This window comes from Micromesistius poutassou, assembly GCF_964030765.1.
Source record: "Micromesistius poutassou genome assembly, chromosome: 1".
Lineage (NCBI taxonomy): Eukaryota > Metazoa > Chordata > Actinopteri > Gadiformes > Gadidae > Micromesistius > Micromesistius poutassou.
In genome coordinates, this window is record NC_140271.1 from 20,753,812 (window position 1) to 20,773,082 (window position 19,271).

Here is a 19,271-nt window from a genome sequence, read left to right on the forward strand (position 1 = left end):
AACCAAACTGACGCCCATGGCCCTAACAGTTACCGTACTTTGAGAGAAAGTCTTTTTGTTTGCTCTTTTCTTTGTTGAGGTGTACGAGCAAGGGTTGGGGAGAACAAACTGTTTTAATTATTATGATTTTCAAATAAAATGATTTTCTTTGTAAAAACTGATTTCATCTTAAAAATATATTTTTCCAGAAACTACCCTTTAAAAAGTGGGGGTCGTATTTTGTCCATCCAAAGAGACTTGTGACAGAAAGTGAGTGAGCTGGAGGTACTAGGAGCAGGGTCATCTCGGCTTGAGGACAAGCCGGGGGAGAAACTGTTCTGATGAACTCAGATATGGGTCAGATATCAAGTGGTCTGTTTCATCGTCTGTTTGAAACTCCTACCTCTCCTCTCTGGAGGGGCGTCCATCTTTAAGGTCAGGAGGTAGACCCATGGAGTCGTCACTCTTCATGGAGACACAGCTGGGTCCAGGGGAGTCTGCTCTCTCCTGCTGCTCTGGGCTTCAACACAACACACACACACACACACACACAAAGAGCAGGGAAACATCACTATAAACACTGCTCTGATTATTGGATGTGAACTCTAGAGAGAACACTGAATCAACAGAGTTTGAAGGTCCACAACTATTTATTTTCTCCTGCCTTGTTGCATCTGATCAGTACCCTGGAAGTCCAGAGTTCTTCAATTTGAATTTGCTCAGCAAGTCACTCTGGGAACGAGCGATATAATCCCTCTCCGATTCCCCTCTCCCAGCACATTAACCAATCACATCGGTGTATCTGATATAGACGGGCCAAAAGCGTTGCTGTTTTACCGATCGGATAAGGCGAGAGTCTTATCTATTGGTTAGCTCCGCTGGTCTGGATACGTCACCCCTTGTATTCTTCTGATTGGTCGTAGTGTTATCCAATTGCGTGCAGTGATATTTTCAAATTCATGCTTGGGGCCGCCCCTCAAGTTGGGCCATTTTCATTACTCGTTGCCAGACCCTACAGTTTTCTAGAGGTGGGTCTGGATTTCCAGGCTATCTGATCAGTAGAGTCTGATAACAACCAACTGGTCTGGTTTCATCGTATGTTTGAAACTCCTACCTCTCCTCTCTAGAGGGGCGTCCATCTTTAAAGTTAACAGGTATATTCATAGAGTGGTCACTCTTCATGGAGACACAGCTGGGTCCAGGGGAGTCTGCTCTCTGCTGCTGCCCTGGGCTTCAACACACACACACACACACACACACACATACAGCTTTTACTCAGACTAAAGATGGTGTCATGATGTATCACTGCTGAGCTCTGAGATGGACAACAGTCACAGACAGTGAGAGATCCTCTTCTTACCTCTTAGCTTTGCTCTGGCGGCCATGTTCCCCAGACAGAGTGGTCTTAGAGGTAGGACCCCCCTCCTCTCTCTCCACATCCATAGTAGACTGGAGACCTGGACACAACCACAACTACATATTGTTCCTCTGGTCATTCAGCGTTTGGTTATTCCCTGTTTTTATAGAACCTGCTTATCAGTGGTGGACTCGAAAAAATAAAAAGGGCGCATTCTGCACAACATGGGGCCCCACCAGCGCGCAAAAAGCTATGAGGCATCATGTATGATGAAATAGTCCTCGCCCTCATTAAGATTAGCACTACGTTATTATGAGGAGATCCAGATCAAAGTAATTAATGACATGGTACTGACAATTAAAATGATAACCACACCTCTATGATAAAACCACACAGGGAACTATAAAATCTTTACAATGTTTATTCCACAAACACCTTCATTAAGTAAAACACAGAGGGAACTACTAACATTTGTTCCACAAACACACACCCAGGCGTGATAATGTCCATGACAAAGCTATGATTTGGGAGCTTAGCAGTCGGAGCTTAGTAGTGGAAACGCGCCACTAGAGGGTGATGGGCAAAAATAACGGACACATTACATTACGAATATAGTCAACTCTGGGTCCAAACTTAACAAACACAACACACCACACATTCAAGAGGGTCAAGATGACCCTGGAGCCCTCCTATCAGTCTGCGGAGAACACTCTGCCACAGCTAGATGGCGAGGACACACATATCACACAGAAAGACAACACAACCCGGAGGCTCAGGGACAAGAGAACCCTCCATAACCCACACAAAGTCTAACACACACACACCTGGCTAGGAAAGATACTATAAGTTTCACATGCACCGGATCACGGGGGCTCTTCTGAAGCAGAACCTCCACGGAGGCGAAGCTCCGGACGACCTCAGCGCTGTTAGGGGACGTAGAATATTCGATCTCTCACGCTTTATGAATCAGTATTACCTTTGCCACTTTACTCAATAAATCCGAGGCCCTCGTGCTGACAGACTTTATTACCTCTCCGTCTCATTTTATCTGGTCAAGTAACTAGACAGACTGTTTTTCCCAACAAGGGCACTCAATATGTTTTTGCACGTGTAAAGGGCAGCCAATAAGGCCCTTCCTCTCGTTGTCACCCCTGTAGAGGGCACTTTAGCAACACTTCTTCAACCATGGAGGCACCGGACGGGCAGAAGGGCACTAGCAGGGCCCTCATTAAGGCACGTTGCTCTAGAGGGCACATCATCATCACTTATTGTATGAAGGGGCACCTAGAGGGCACCCAATCATTTTTAGCACGTGTAAAGGGCAGCCAATAAGGCACGTCCTCTCGTTTTCGTCACTATTGAGGGCAATTTAGCGTGCTTTTTCAACCACTGAGGCACGAGGGGGGGTGGTCGGTCCAAATCCCTACTTTCTTGACTTTCCCAAAATATGTCTGTTGTACCACCCTGTGTTCATACATTTTCTAAATCAGACGGGGATAAGCTATTATAGAGCATTTTTGATGTATTCCTGTGTAATTGTTTTTTGTCCAAGGATGCAATTCTCTTTTTCTGTCAGCAGAGGTCGCAAGGGGACATTCTGAAGTGAATAAGATTGATATCTATAGGTAGATATAGATAGATATATAGACACACAGACAGATAGACAGCTAGACAGACAGACAGACACACAGACAGATAGATGATAGATGGCCTACACATCCATCCAAATTGTCTTTTGTCTGCATCTATACTGTAATAAACTCATTTGAAACCCAAGTCATTTGGTTGAGAAACACTGGCATGTCTTGTCTTGTCTTGTCTTGTCTGGCTTGTCCTGGAAGCACAGCCTGTCGGCCTAAATGGCAAAAACTCAGGTGTCAACTGGGAGTACAGAACTACAATGGACTACATATTCTCTCTCTCTCTCTCTCCCTCCCCCCCTGTCTCCCTATCTCTCTCTCCCTCCCCCCCTGTCTCCCCCCCTCTCTCTCTCTCTCTCTCTCTCTCTCTCCCTCCCTCCCCCCCTCTCTCTCTCTCTCTCTCTCTCCCTCCCCCCCTGTCTCTCTCTCTCTCTCTCTCTCTCTCTCTCTCTCTCTCTCTCTCTCTCTCTCTCTCTCTCTCTCTCTCTCTCTCTCTCTCTCTCTCTCTCTCTCTCATCTCTCTCTCTCTCTCTCTCTCTCTCTCTCTCTCTCTCTCTCTCTCTCTCTCCCCCCCCTGTCTCCCTCTCTCTCTCTCTCTGTATTTTTTTGTTATATTTTTTTACTGACTTACTGGATGTCAATGCACATTGTACTGTATGCTGCAGTATAACCTACAAAATAAACTTGAACTTGTGCAATTTTCAAAAAGATAGATGGCCTACACATCCATCCAAATTGTCTTTTGTCTGCATCTATACTGTAATAAACTCATTTGAACCCCAAGTCATTTGGTTGAGAAACACTGGCATTTCATAAAAATAGGATACATTTCGCCTCTCATTCAAATGACTTAGTCCTCTTGTGGAGCTTGTAGGTAAAAATGGCTTTACTGACTTCCTCTTGTTGTGGATTTTGGTCCAGGAAAGGCCGCCGAGACAGGATCGCTTTTAACTCACTTTATTTGGTTAAGGTTATTGGTCTATTGTCTATCGTCTATGAAACAAAAGGAGAGGGATCGTAAATAACACGCGTGGAGCGTCTCTAAGCATAACATCCAAAAAGATACGCCGCCGAGAGATTCTCATTCTCCAAAGGCGGAGTCTGAGTTTATGTATCCCAGGTGTTCTTCTTTGGGTTTTCTCACTTCCTCTGTGTGTCCGTTGCTGCCCCTAGTGTAAATGTTTTGTAACTTTGTCAAATGTGTTCAGTGCTGCCCTCAGGCGATTAGGAGGGGAAATTACCTCTAAACTATGCTTGGTGCTACTGGATATGGCTATGTGAGAGTATTACAGTAAAAATGTATCGCTAGGGAATATTACAATTAAAAAATGTCACACTCTTGACGTTTAGACCACACCCCCATCCCCAGATCTGGCCCTCTTCCTCACGCACAATGACAATACTGACAATGAGATTAATAATACAATTGAAATGATCATTATAATATTAATAATAATAATTATAATATAAACATATATAATAATGACTCAATAATAATAATAATTGTAACAGATATCATAATAACAAAGCAGTAACATTACATTACATTACGTTTTCATAAATATAACCTATGAATTATGATATGACGGAGCGTGGTGACTACAGTACCTCGTCTTCTCCCTGCTGTGATGAAGAGCTCAGCACCAAACCGTCCAACACAACAACAAGGAAAGAATGATGTTGTGAACCAACCAGTTGGACCAGTTCCCCTCCCAGTTTAAACTCCTGTCACACTAACCTCTTATTGGCTGCTGTTCCATGACTTCACTCAGTGATGAAGAATAACCACTTTATTAAAATATGAACGATGGACAGAGCTGTGATGTCTAGAAGCTCAGAGAAATACAAAGAGACACTTGATGGTTCAAACAGCAGGTAGAGACACTCTGATGCATCGCCTCACACGTCCTCCTCAGTTACAGAAAATAAATACCAGGACTTCATGAACACTTTACCATACATTAATGAAACATTCATTAACATTAGTGAATTAACTAACACTGGGTGAAAAGTGGGATTTCCGTCCCCTTGCACGCCCGGAAATTCCTGCAAACCAGACCAATTTTCGGCAGTAAACAACAATTTCCACGTCGCGTCACTTCACGTTTCCGACGGACGCATATCGTCGTATACGGACTCCCTCGCGGAGGCATTCATATGCTAATCTCGCGGATCAGCATATGAATAGCAGCGAAACCGCGCTAGCCAGACGGATTCTCACCCAGGATTGGATGTAAACAAAACGGAAAATCATTTGTGATTGGCTGGCACCCTGGGCCGTTCTTTGCCCTGCCTAAAATTCTTCCCCAGCATTGGATGAAAAGCCTCGTTTTTAAACAGGAAACTCATTCGTGATTGGTTGACAGACATGTCACTCTAGGTCAGCCTGGGTCATTGTACATTTAAACCACACCCCCAACCCACATAAACGTAACCAGCCCCGCTCCTCCTATATCCAATAATATTAATTTTAATATTATTAATTAATTAATATTTAAATTAATAATTGTAAGTATGTTGTATATTATGACCATCAAGGACATGAATAAATTTACCAGGAGGAAAGGAAAATTTGCCAGGAACATGTTTATTCATAGAAAGATATAAACTTCATCCCTATGGTAAATTCAGGGTCCAAGTAGCTTAGAGACAGATACATCATACATAACATACACATACAACAAGCAGGATTGCAGAAAGGAAATTTCTGGAATACAATCAACAAATAAGAATAAAGATACTATACACTAGACAATAAGGATTAAGAAACTAAGAGAAATATACTAAGTAACAGACAACAGACAAACAAGTTCCACATTAATGTGCTGAGGCAGTATGATAATGGTGACAGGGCAGGGACTAACCCTGTGGTACAGGAGATCTGGTATGATTTGTTGAGGTGCAAATAAGTAAGGCAAGACAGTGCAATTTTAAGTCAGTAGACCAGCATTAAATACTAAAAACTAAAAACGGGTAGCAGCACAGCGATTTATTGTAAACCAGCGTGTGTTAAGGTGCAAAAGGTAAGGCAAGACAGTGCAAGTATGAGTTAGGAGACCAGCATTTGATATTAAATATGGGCTAACTAGAGTAGTTATGTTTACCTATTAGGGGAGGCCTGTGGCAACGTAGCGATGGATTGAAGATATCGACAATAGATAAATAAATATGGCCAATAAAGTGCACAATGTAAACATTGGAAGAAAAAAATAACAGTCAATAACATGCAATACTAGAGTTTAAAGTGAATTTAGTCCAGGCTGTTGGAGGGAGGGAGAGGCATTGCATGAGGGCTAACATAGCCAGTAGACATTGTAATTAGTGAGGTAAAAAAACTGCAATTTTGCACAGAGCTCGGTGAGCTCCTTGCTGCGGTAGGACGGAGTCCGTACTATCCATCCCGACACCCCGCCAACGATGCCATCTTCCTCTTCCGACATCATATCTATGGTGGCGCTCTCCCAAAGGTCTCTCTCATCCTCAGCTAAAACACTCTGTCTTGCTTCCAGCAGCTGTAAAACAATAAAATAAAGACAATCAGTACTGCACGATGCAATGCGTATGGACAAAACACATCTATTAATGCACCTGAGAAATACTCATTCAGGGTAGAAAAAAACAATGATGGTGCAATGTAATGGTTAACTCATAGCTATAGCAACAGCAACACCTTCTAGTCTATATTGTGATGTGGTATTGACACATCACTAACTGTTGAAAGTTAACAGTGAGCCACTGGCTGGTAGCTTATTTATTGTACTGTCCAATTCAGATTTTTACCGGCATTTGGCCGGTGCTAATTTTAAACCCTGCTCACATTAACCAAAAACAGATCTTATCTAGTCTTACCCTCTTTCTTCTCGATCGACTCCGAGCTGAACTCTTTACAGCTTCCGCATGTACTGCAAGGTCTGGTTGCCTGTATCTGCAAGTCCTGCGTACCGTCTCATAATATGTCTTGCAGGCAGCTGGGAAACAATTAAATGAGAGTGGAATGAATAGAAAAAAACCTTAAGTCACAGTAAAATTGAACAAGGAAGGACAAAACAGTTCTGCAGTAAGTTACTTACACAATGTCGTCAGAATCAGCATGTTGTAAATCTGAACATGCAGACAACGCTCTGAGCAAATGTGTAGTCAGACTCGTTATGAGGAGAGGACAGTCTGCGAAAACAAAATTAACGGTTAAGGTCGGCATCTGAATAAAACACCCCTGACTAATCACTCATACGGCACATAAATCGCTTATTTTAACCCATCTACAAGGCTAGGGTGTAATAAGGTTCTTAACATTTTAAACGAGGAAATGGTAACATACAATGGCGCCGCAATTTTTAATTCAAGACCCATCCGATAAGTCTATCGATGAAAGTGAATCTCAAAATCAACGTAGTCAGGATCAGATGCATACTCCACCATTTTAGCAAACTCCCATCATCTTTCCCCATGTAGGACAAGCGCACTGTCCTCCCTCCGTCCACAAACATTCCAAACATTCTGGCGCCATGTTAAAGCGACCTCCTGCTGAGCTCGGAACGCTACGGTCAGGATAGGCCACGACTTCACCGTAGACTATGGTCATTTTTAACATATCTAAATCCGATTTACCACCGGAATTCCCCTTTCACGTATCTAGAAGAGTACAGCAGAATGAAAGCATTATTGTTTAAATCTTACCCTTGCTCTGGGTCGTAGGGCATATGATTTGTCTCGGCGTTATGAAGTCGACGCACAGCTGCCTGTAAATCACAAGACCAAAACAAACAATTTAATAAAGCAACTTACACTGGTTCTGCTCATGGGTTATTTTACAAGGCTACTTTTAGCTGTTCGGGCTAGGCAGGCTACTTAAAAAAACGCTTTACTTTAAGGCTACTTTTAGCAGAGCTAGCTAGGTAGCTAGCAATCACTGAACATAATCTTACCGCGATCTTCGGACGGTGTACCCGCCTTCTCTTCTTAGAGTTAGCGGTAGTGCTGGAGTCTTCCGTACAGACCCTTTTCTCCAAAATGCTGCCATCCGATCCTCCATGGACTGCATCCTTGATTGCGTTATTTTTAATTCAGCAGACATCTGTTGAAAGCCGTCATTGAGCTGCCGAGACAGGCCCGAGATTGCGTTCAACAGCCGCTTCTCTGTGTTCTGCGGACTGGCGGTAGCACTAAGGGTTCGCGTCGAGGGTTCGCATGCTGAGGAGTTCCAGGAGATAATCCGTAAAAAAGACGGCGACTAGTCATAGTAGCAGCTAGAGATCAAAAGTCAAAACCACATGAAACGTGAGAGTACAAGAACTCGTTTTAAAAGTACTCTTGGCCATGTCCTCGCACGTGATTGGACAAAGGGACCTTTGTGGCAAAGCCTGATTAAAACTAATTGTTGAAATGAATTGTATTGTGTGTCTTTTTAACATAACATTGGCCATTGCTGATGACATACACTACCGTCCAAAAGTTTGGGGTCACCGGTTCATTTCTGCATTGAATTCCATTATATATCAGCTTCATGAAATAATCAACTGGAATGCTCTACGGTCATTATTATTGTACAAATATAAGTCAAGATGTGCTGAACACATATGGGATGGATTCGAGAGTGTTTGGCTTTGATTGTCTAATTCAAGGTGATTTTAGAGAATGAATACCAAGTGTGCAATATGCAGTCATTACAGAAGTTGAATTCTTTAAAATGTCTAAAAATGTAAACATTTCTCAAACAAAGCTTATAATCACACTTAGTTGTGTGCTAAACCATGAAAGAGTAAACAAAGCATTGTGGTTTATATTTTAGGCTCTTTAAAACTGCCAACTTTTATTGTGTTCACACAGAATTTTGCACACTTGGGATTCTCTCAATCACTTTTTAATTAGACATTGGAAATGGTTTGCATGGAACACTAAAATGTTCCCATAGTTGTTGAGCAAATCTTGACTAATTTCTGTGCATTCATAATGTTCATCAGGGGTCGGCAACCCTAGGCATGCGTGCCACCACTGGCACGTGGACGCATAATCATTGGCACACTTGCAATGCGCTACAATGCGGCAGCGTAATCATTACTACCGACTACCGATATTTGTTTTGCACTTTATTCAGTTTTGGGCATTTCCTCCCAGTGCAAATATGTTTAAATGAGTTACTGAAAGCAGTGTTCTGAATTGGGATCAATTAATCGTTTTTAAACCTATGTTGTGAGTAATAGAGAAGAAAATATTTAAAAGATTGTTGCAAGTGGCCTGTATACATGGCCTTCACATGTTTTTTTGCAAAGCTGTACATGTCTTAAAGATATTGATGTGGATGTTTCCATCATTCTCATATAATGTAATTTACATTTTACATTTCTCACAGTGCAAATCTGTTTTTGAGTTTCTGAAAGCAGTATTTTAAGATGGGATATATGTAATTATAATTTGTAAGCCCATGTTGCAAATATAACAACAAAAAAAAACTTTAAAATGTTGATGCATGATTGTAATTCTGGTTATAATGGAGTTTAATGCTGAAATGACCAGGTGACTTAAACGTATGAACTGTAGTGTATTCAGTAATTAATCTAGCATACTTTCATTAAATAAATAAATTCAAGTTCAAATGTAAGAGTATAATTAGGCTATACTGAGCCTAATCTATTTATACCAGAGATTTTCTTAAAGTGAAGTTAATACCTTTGTATAGCTAATTTGCATGTGTATAGCTCACAGAATCTGCATTTACATGTTAAAGCTTCCCCTACAATTAGGGGGAGGGGGGCCATGGGGGACGAAACCTGAACTTCTGCGACAATTTCCGGTGCTGCTTTTTGACGGAAATCCCGCTTTTCATGCAGTGTAACATTTAACTAATGGTATAGTAACTATTAATTAACGTTAGCAAATGCAGTAATAACCATTATTATACACTATTAGCATGGGGAACTAAATACACATTGCTCACATGTGTATTTAGTTCATATGGACACTGTTAGTAAACATGAACACCATCATTAAATGATTACTATTCATTAACTGTTAATGCTCATGACTGCATTAACTAATGTAAATTAATGGTTCATTAATGCACCCTTATTGTAAAGTGTTCCCATGAATTCCATGAAGAGATAAATGTAGATAATGTAGAGAATAGAAACACGTGACCTAGAGAAGGCCTCTCCTGTGTTCCAGGTGATCAGTACAATCTCACAAAGATCTAATCCTCACCACACGTCTTCTTCCTCATACCAAACCTGTGGCGGCCGCGCCTCCATTCATACCATCACTCTGTTGATCTCAAACACAGCGAGACGGTGGCTGACCTTCACCTTAATGTGAAGGTCAGCTAACCTTCACATTAGCTGACCTTCACTTTAATGGGTTTTCATTGGAAAAGCATTTTAAACACAGAAGGTTAAAACAGTACAGGTTTATACCGGTTTAGATCTCAGCTTCTTCACAGTTTCTACTCAATTTTAAGAGTAAGAAAGGAAAAAACTGGACATAAAAGAAGAGAAATGTAATAAAAAAATAAATAATGTTAAATTATCATAATTATTATTACAATAACTGAATGTATTAAATAATGTGATAAAGGGTCCATAAGGGTGGCAGGTCCATGTTGTCTGATTCCTATGTGCTGGTCTGTATCTTAAGGCTGGAGTCGGTTTCTCCCTGATGATGTGTCTCATGGTGTCAGTCGGTCGTTAGGGCGGTTCCAGCAGCAGCTATTTCCTGGTGAGGCCTCCTCCTGACTGGCAGCCAAACTCATTGACATAACACATACCTCCTCTCGTTAGGAACGGTTTGGTTGGCATCAAGAGGTGCCAGTAACACGCCCTCTTGTGATGTCACAGTCTCCTCCCTCCTACTAGACGTTTTGTAGGTGTTGAGAGACGGTGACATCACCAGAGGGCGTGTGATTGGAGGACGTACATCCTCTTTTCAACGCTACCTCACTGTCACTTTAATGCACTGGAGGATGTATGCCAATGTGTGTGTGGGGGTGTGGGAGGGTAGAGGGGGTTTCTGTGTATAGCTGGACATTGTTTTGTTTTGTATTGTTTTATATTCTTTTTACAACTATTTATTTTATAAAGCACCAAGAGGACTGCCATCCAATTTCATTGTGTCCTGTGCAATGACAATAAAGATTTATATTATTCAATCATTATTAGGTGGCTAATTAAAAACTACAACCTAAGATGGCTGCCGCACAAGAAGGATCCGGAATGACGGCGTTGTGTTTTTAAGAGTGAAACTACAACATCCAGGATGTGTTGGTATAAAGAAGAGACACAATTCAACAAGGAACAGTGACACACAAATATATAAACATCACATTCACAGGGTTGCCAACTTTTGGTTTTTGGCCGGAGTGAGACTCTGCTACTGGTCCAACTCTTTAACCAGTAGGCCACGGACGCATTAACTGTTTTAGAGTCGGTGTTTTGGGGCTTTGTTCTTGGCCCCACAATAAATTAATTTGTGAATTAATTTGTGACAGATTAATTTGTGTCCAGACCAGGAGGAGGACTAGACCAGGAGGAGGACCAGACCAGGAGGAGGACTAGACCAGGAGGAGGACCAGACCAGGAGGAGGACTAGACCAGGAGGAGGACCAGACCAGGAGGAGGACCAGACCAGGAGGAGGACCAGACCAGGAGGAGGACCAGGAGGAGGACCAGACCAGGAGGAGGACCAGACCAGGAGGAGGACTAGACCAGGAGGAGGACCAGGAGGAGGACCAGACCAGGAGGAGGACCAGACCAGGAGGAGGACCAGACCAGGAGGACCAGACCAGGAGGAGGACTAGACCAGGAGGAGGACCAGGAGGAGGACCAGACCAGGAGGAGGACCAGACCAGGAGGAGGACCAGACCAGGAGGAGGACCAGACCAGGAGGAGGACCAGGAGGAGGACCAGACCAGGAGGAGGACCAGACCAGGAGGAGGACCAGACCAGGAGGAGGACCAGGAGGAGGACCAGACCAGGAGGAGGACCAGACCAGGAGGAGGACCAGACCAGGAGGAGGACCGGACCAGGAGGAGGACCAGACCAGGAGGAGGACCAGACCAGGAGGAGGACCAGGAGGAGGACTAGACCAGGAGGAGGACCAGGAGGAGGACCAGACCAGGAGGAGGACCAGACCAGGAGGAGGACCAGGAGGAGGACCAGACCAGGAGGAGGACCAGGAGGAGGACCAGACCAGGAGGAGGACCAGACCAGGAGGAGGACCAGACCAGGAGGAGGACCAGGAGGAGGACCAGACCAGGAGGAGGACCAGGAGGAGGACCAGACCAGGAGGAGGACCAGACCAGGAGGAGGACCAGACCTCCAGGACCTCCAGGACCTCCTCCGCCGAGCTGGTGTATGGCCATCAAACAATCAGCATAGCATAGGACCTTCCCCCTCTGCCACAAAATGAGACTCCCCTTAAATAAGCCAATAAGTCCCAGGTGGACTAATTGGGCCATACCAATAATAAGGGGAACTTCCCTGGCCAAGGCGGGGTTAACCTTCTGCCCCCTAGTGCTCCGGAAGTCCAAATACCACATTAAATATGATGTGAGGGGAGAGACAGTGAGAAAGGATTTTCACATTCTCACATGACCGTATGACCAACAGTATGACTGACAGTATGAAGTAGGGCCAGCCACTGCCAGTTCCGGGGGAGTTCCTCCCAGAGGCCGCGTCCCCCTGGTGCGGCCTCCGGCCCCGGCTCCGCTCCGGCTCCAACCGGATTATATTATATTATATTATATTATTTACTAACATAAATAATATAATATAATATAATAATATTATATATATTATTATATAATATATTATTATATAATAATATATATAATAATAACACTAAAAACACGTGGATAAAGGATAAAAAGTGCTAAAATAAGTGCCAAGGTAAGAAAATAAATAAATAAATAAATAAATAAATAAATAGGTAAGTAAAATGGAAAGAATAAAAATAAGGACGAGAGGCCTCCGACAGAATTTGGAACTTGTAAAACTGGAGGCCTAAATAAAATCATGGTAAAAAAGAACACACAGTAATAAAAACATGCAACATTTTAAAACGCACACTGTGGACCCGGTGCCATGCAGGGAGCCCCAAGGAGGAGTCCCGGGTTCTCCCAGCGCCCCCAGCAGCGGCCCGGCGCGGTCCCTACTCCCTGACGTTCAGGCCCAAGGGGGTAAGTGTTTTTAGTTTGGCTATCCATCTACGCTCCGCCGCCTTCCTCTGTCTGTCCGACCAGCACGCCTTCATCTCCAGCCCAGTGATGAATGATGAGGTAATGGGGTGTGTTTGGAAATGTTCCACCCGTCTAGTGTTGGATGTACCTCTGTGTATGTTATATAAATGTTGTTTGAGTCGAGTGAGTATTGTGTGCTTTGTTTCGCCGACATATATGATGTGGCATTCGGAGCATGTAATGGCGTATGTGATGTTTTTGTCGTGGATTGTGATTTTTTTTATTTATAAGATTATTATATTATAAGATTATTTATAAGGAGACAGGCGTTGGTAAATGTCTCCATGTTGGATTCATACTCACACAGCGCTGTGTTCAGTCACAGAGACACCTGTAAAGTGACCCTCCATGCAGAGGATTTATAAACTGACCACTAAAGAAGGACCAGGAGACGACAGAATACACATCTCTTATTTCTATATTTATACATTATTAGTTTTTTACATTATTAATGCTATAGATTTGATTAATTTAATTGTTTCATTTATTTTCTTCCGGTCTTGATCAATACCTAATAGGTTAACAATCGTTAGTTTCCATTTCAAAAGTGTCCACAATTCAGAATTCATAAAATTAGAATAAATTAGAAACACTACCATCTATTGGCCATACTCGGTTATAGCACCAACTTTATTTGATTTCTGTTTAAAAAACTACATATTAACATTATTCATTCAAACATGGTTATTCGTTTTTGTAGGTTGAAGAATAAATTACTCTTTAAAAAAACACATTTAATACACTATCTATCCCGATCCATGACCCCAGTACATTTAATACACTATCTATCCAGATTCATAACCTCAGTACATTTAATACACTATCTATCCAGATTCATAACCTCAGTACATTTAATACACTATCTATCCCGATCCATGACCCTGCTTGTTTCAGTCAAGTTAAGGACTGTTTAAATCATCATCCTAAATCAAATCAACATCAACATAATATAAAGCGACATGACTGTGTTTATACAAGAATAATAAAGTGGTTGATACAAATATACTACAGAATTTACCAATAGAGCGATCACTAAAGATAGAAATGTAATAATTACTGATAACTGAGCAATTTATTGAGCATAACTGAAAAGACACCTTTTTAAAATAGCTTTCATCATCAAACTCTCCTCATCTGAACAATTAATCTTTCTAACTGTAGAGGAAGCTCAATGCATAATATTTTTTGTAACTGTAGAGGAAGCCAAAGATATGATATTGAGGATAATGAATTCCCTATTGCATAAAAAAAAGTTTTGGATTAAAAAAAAACAACTGAACGTGTGTGTGTGTGTGTGTGTGTGTGTATGTGTGTGTGTGTGTGTGTGTGTGTGTGTCAATACAACTGACTCAGAGAGACTGAGATACCAGAAGTCGTAAACCCAAACCCAGGGAGGAGGTCCTCCTGGGTGAAGGAGGTCCTGAAGGTGTGGATGTGTGTCAGTGTGTCTGAGGACCCTCCTCCCCCTGGGGACACTCTGTAGAAGGACAGAGTGCCAGCAGGCCGGTCCAGATACACTCCTACTCTGTTAGAGCCAGCGGGGGGGAGACGGATGGAGGTTGGTATATTGTTGTGCCTGGCAGAGTAACGGTCATCATAACACCAAAGACACCAGGACTTGTTGTTCCCTCCAAACATGCTGTCATGACCCTTTCCTCTCCTTGTGATTCCTCTGTATGTCACTCCTACTTTAACACCTCCTTCCCTCTCTACCTCCCAGTAACAGCGACCAGTCAGAACCTCTCTTCCCAACACCTGGTGCCAGACGTCAAACCTCTCTGGGTGATCAGGATACGACTGCCCCTCTTTAACCTTCGTCACCTTTCTGTTGTCCTCAGACAGAGAGAGTCCTCTGTGGGCTGTGTTTGGGTCCAGTGTGAGTTCACAGGCATCTGAGGGGAGAACAAGACACCGTTACCAGGGCCGGTTCTACACTGAATTGTGCCCTAGGAGAGACCGCACCCGAGCGCCCCCCCCCCCCTCCCGCGCGATCGGGATTGTTGACGGGGGGGGGGGGGGGCGATCACAGGGTTGTTGACGGGGGGGGGGATCGGGATTGTTGACGGGGGGGGGGGGGGGGGGGGGGGGATCGGGATTGTTTCATTTGGGCGCCCCCAACACATTTTGCCTTTTGCTTCTCAAAGGAAAGCTAGCGTCCATATGAGAGAAAATAATAACTGATGACCACAAAGCACTGCACACACACACACACGCACACACACACACACACACACACACACACACACACACACAGTCCCGCGGTCACATCCAAGCAACTCATAGGAAGGAGGTCTTAAAGAGGACTTATTATGGTGTTTTCTCAACAAGTGAACATATGAGTTCAGGAAAACATGTTTTTGAAGCTGTTTGCTGGAAATAGCTTCTGGGAAACAAAATCTCTCCTAGCGCTATTCCCCTCTGTTTCAGTCCCTTCACAATGTGCTGTTTCTGGTGTCTGTAGCCTTCATGCAAATGAGCTGCTGCCCATTGACCAATCAGCTGTCAGAGTGAACCACAGCATGGAGGAGAAGTGATTGTTGCCGTTTGCGGACTCCCTGAGCTCTATATCTATATAATAATAATAATAATACATTATATAATATATAGGTATCTATATAATATATCTAATATCAGGGCCAAAAGCTATGTGTGCCTCTGATGATATTATGAATCATAAAGACTGCGTCTGACGTCTCTGGTACTTCCACAACAAGTAAAGACTCGTAGTGGGGGTTATCTCGGCCATGGTTCAGAAGAATTGGGGGAAAGGGACTTTGGCTTTGACTCTCTGAAGTCCGGATTGAACCGCGACATGGAGGAGAAAGGGATTGTGCTCCCGGAGCTGAGCTGCCGGACTGCCGCCGAAGCTCCCCCGCCGTACTCCCGGAGCGGGGCTGCCGGACTGCCGCCGGAGTTCTGGCGGCAGTCCGGGAGCTCCGGCGGGGGAGCTTCTCCCTGCCAGGCGGTCACATCTATTTCTGTATGGAATCTCCCTGCTTCTGAAATGCGCGAACATCTCCGCCCAGCGTTCGTCCGCTGGTCCAGGTCCACAAAATCGTATCTATGCTCTGATTGGAGGGGGGTGGGGAAGTGGGTGGTAATATGCAAATGTACCCCCCCCCCTCCTGAGTAGGAGGGGGCGCCGAAACTGACTCGCTCGTTTGGTAACTGTGGGCGGGGTACTTTCAGAAATGCATATCTCACTCAAAAAAACATGTACAGACTTATTTCAAAGTTTGTATGCGTGTGGCAGCACCAGAGACCCAAAACAACAGCCCAAATCCCAGGAAAAGTGTTGTTTTCATAATATAATAATAATAATACATTTTATTTATATGGCGCCTTTCAGGACACTCAAGGTCACCTAACAAGCATAGAAAGAGATCAAGACACAAATTAAAAGAAATTTAAAAAAGACACAGAGCTTGCAGCAGATTTCTAGTCCATGTGTGGGTATGCCTGCCTAAATAAGTGTGTTTTGAGGTGGGATTTGAAGGTGATAGGTGAGTCCATGTTTCTAATGTCCGGGGGAAGGCTGTTCCAGAGGCATGGGGCGGAGCGGCTGAAGGCTCGTGCCCCCATGGTGGACAGACGAGCTGGGGGGACGTGGAGGTTGATGGAGGAGGCGGATCTGAGTGACCGGGTGGGAGTATTGATTTGAATGAGGTCAGACAGATATGGGGGGGCAAGGTTATGAATGGCATTGAATGCATTGAGGAGGATCTTGTACTCTATGCGGTGTTTGATAGGGTGAAGTTGGTGTAGGACGGGGGTGATGTGACAGATGGCAGGGGTTTTGGTGATAATACGGGCAGCAGCGTTTTGGACCAGTTGGAGTTTATGGAGGAGTTTGTGGGGGAGACCAAACAGAAGGGAGTTACAGTAATCCAGGCGTGAGGTGACTAAAGAGTGGACCAGAATAGCAGCGCTGTTGGGAGTGAGTGACAGGCGGAGGCGGTTGATATGTCCCCTTTAACACACTCACTGTTAGAGTAGCACTACTAATAACATGCGGTATGGTAGCGTTTAAATGGCGGCTATTGTGACACGGTTTCAGTATCGGTATACCGTACTGCGACACTATGAGGGGCTGTTCCGTTATTATAGGGCAGACTAAAGGGCTCTTTATGGTTCCACGTCGACGCAACGACCCCGCAGATGCTTCCACGCAGTCCTGAACCTTTCTGGTCCTGCGTCGGGTTTTAGTGAGCGGACCAATCACAGCCCTTGCGGCTGCGTCGCCTCGACGGAAGGTTACAATTTTTGGGAGGCGCACGTCAGGCCTTCGCGGTGGACGCAAGGAGGGTCCGCAAGGACGTAAGGGGTCCGTCACCCCCTTGCGTTGCGTGAACGTGGGACCATAACCAGCCCTTAACAGTCCTCCGCTCTCTGTTCCCTACAGGCTGCTTGTTCCCGCCGCCGTCCTGATTGTGGGCGGGGCATCGGATATTGTCGTTATTATTATATCCTACCTTATCTCCTAAACAATGTAAGACCTTCCTTGTGTTTCCCTGAATGAAAAGCACTCGGGGCGTCCTGTCTGGGCCTTAGATCTACTAAAGCACTGGTCCTGTCTGGGCCTTAGATCTACTAAAGCACTGGTCCTGTCTGGGCCTTAGATCTACTAAAGCACTGGTCCTGTCTGGGCCTTAGATCTACTAAAGCACTGGTCCTGTCTGGGCCTTAGATCTACTAAAGCACTGGTCCTGTCTGGGCCTTAGATCTACTAAAGCACTGGTCCTGTCTGGGCCTTAGATCTACTAAAGCACTGGTCCTGTCTGGGCCTTAGATCTACTAAAGCACTGGTCCTGTCTGGGCCTCAGATCTACTAAATGGGATGGGGGGGGGGGGGGGGGGGGGTCCTCGCTGGGCGGACCTCACACGTAGCATCGGAGGAATGTTAGTAAACAATAGCCGTAAGGACACTTCAGAATGTTAGTAAACAATAGCCGTAAGGACACTTCAGAATGTTAGTAAACAATAGCCGTAAGGACACTTCAGAATGTTAGTAAACAATAGCCGTAAGGACACTTCAGAATGTTTGTAAACAATAGCCGTAAGGACACTTCAGAATGTTTGTAAACAATAGCCGTAAGGACACTTCAGAATGTTTGTAAACAATAGCCGTAAGGACACTTCAGAATGTTAGTAAACAATAGCCGTAAGGACACTTCAGAATGTTTGTAAACAATAGCCGTAAGGACACTTCAGAATGTTAGTAAACAATAGCCGTAAGGACACTTCAGAATGTTAGTAAACAATAGCCGTAAGGACACTTCAGAATGTTAGTAAACAATAGCCGTAAGGACACTTCAGAATGTTAGTAAACAATAGCCGTAAGGACACTTCAGAATGTTAGTAAACAATAGCCGTAAGGACACTTCCGGGTGGCAGAACGCGAGCGGCTGCCACTGACCTGAAGCCATCCAGCCGGCTACTGTGAACATAGTTACATAGATAAAACCATTGTTGATCTGAAGTTGAAACGATGACGTAAAAATATTAATATAATATAATATAAGTTATATTTATATATATTAATGAGACGTCCTGTAGCACCCCGCAAGAAGAAAACCATTCATTCAAGCCATTGACTCTGTTTTCTGGATCGCTCTGCCCTGGTCAAATGACATGGAAGGGTTTGTTTACTAGTGGTGCCATCGGAGAACGCTTCGGCTTTTGCCACCCGGAAGAACGAATTGTGACGTCATGGTGAATTGTCGTACTGTTCTCGCTCCCTGGGCAGTACTGACTACATTTCCCATGAGCACTGTCGTGATGCTACGTGATGTTGTGTGGGGTGCGCCCCACTGGTGGGGAATAGAGACGTGCAGGTGGGGCGCGACAAACGGGAGGAAGTGTCACTGAAAACTCCATGTTTCTTATGGTAGGAGCGAAAGCTTGACAGTAGGGCTGGGCGATATGGGCCAAAAGTCATATCTCCTATTTTCAAGCAGAATGTCGATATAAGATATATATCAATATTTGTTCATGCAATAAAATAGGTGCCGTCGCCGCGCTCCAACTGGTCGTTCTATATCGGGGCGCCGCGTCGCTGTGCTCGTTAACC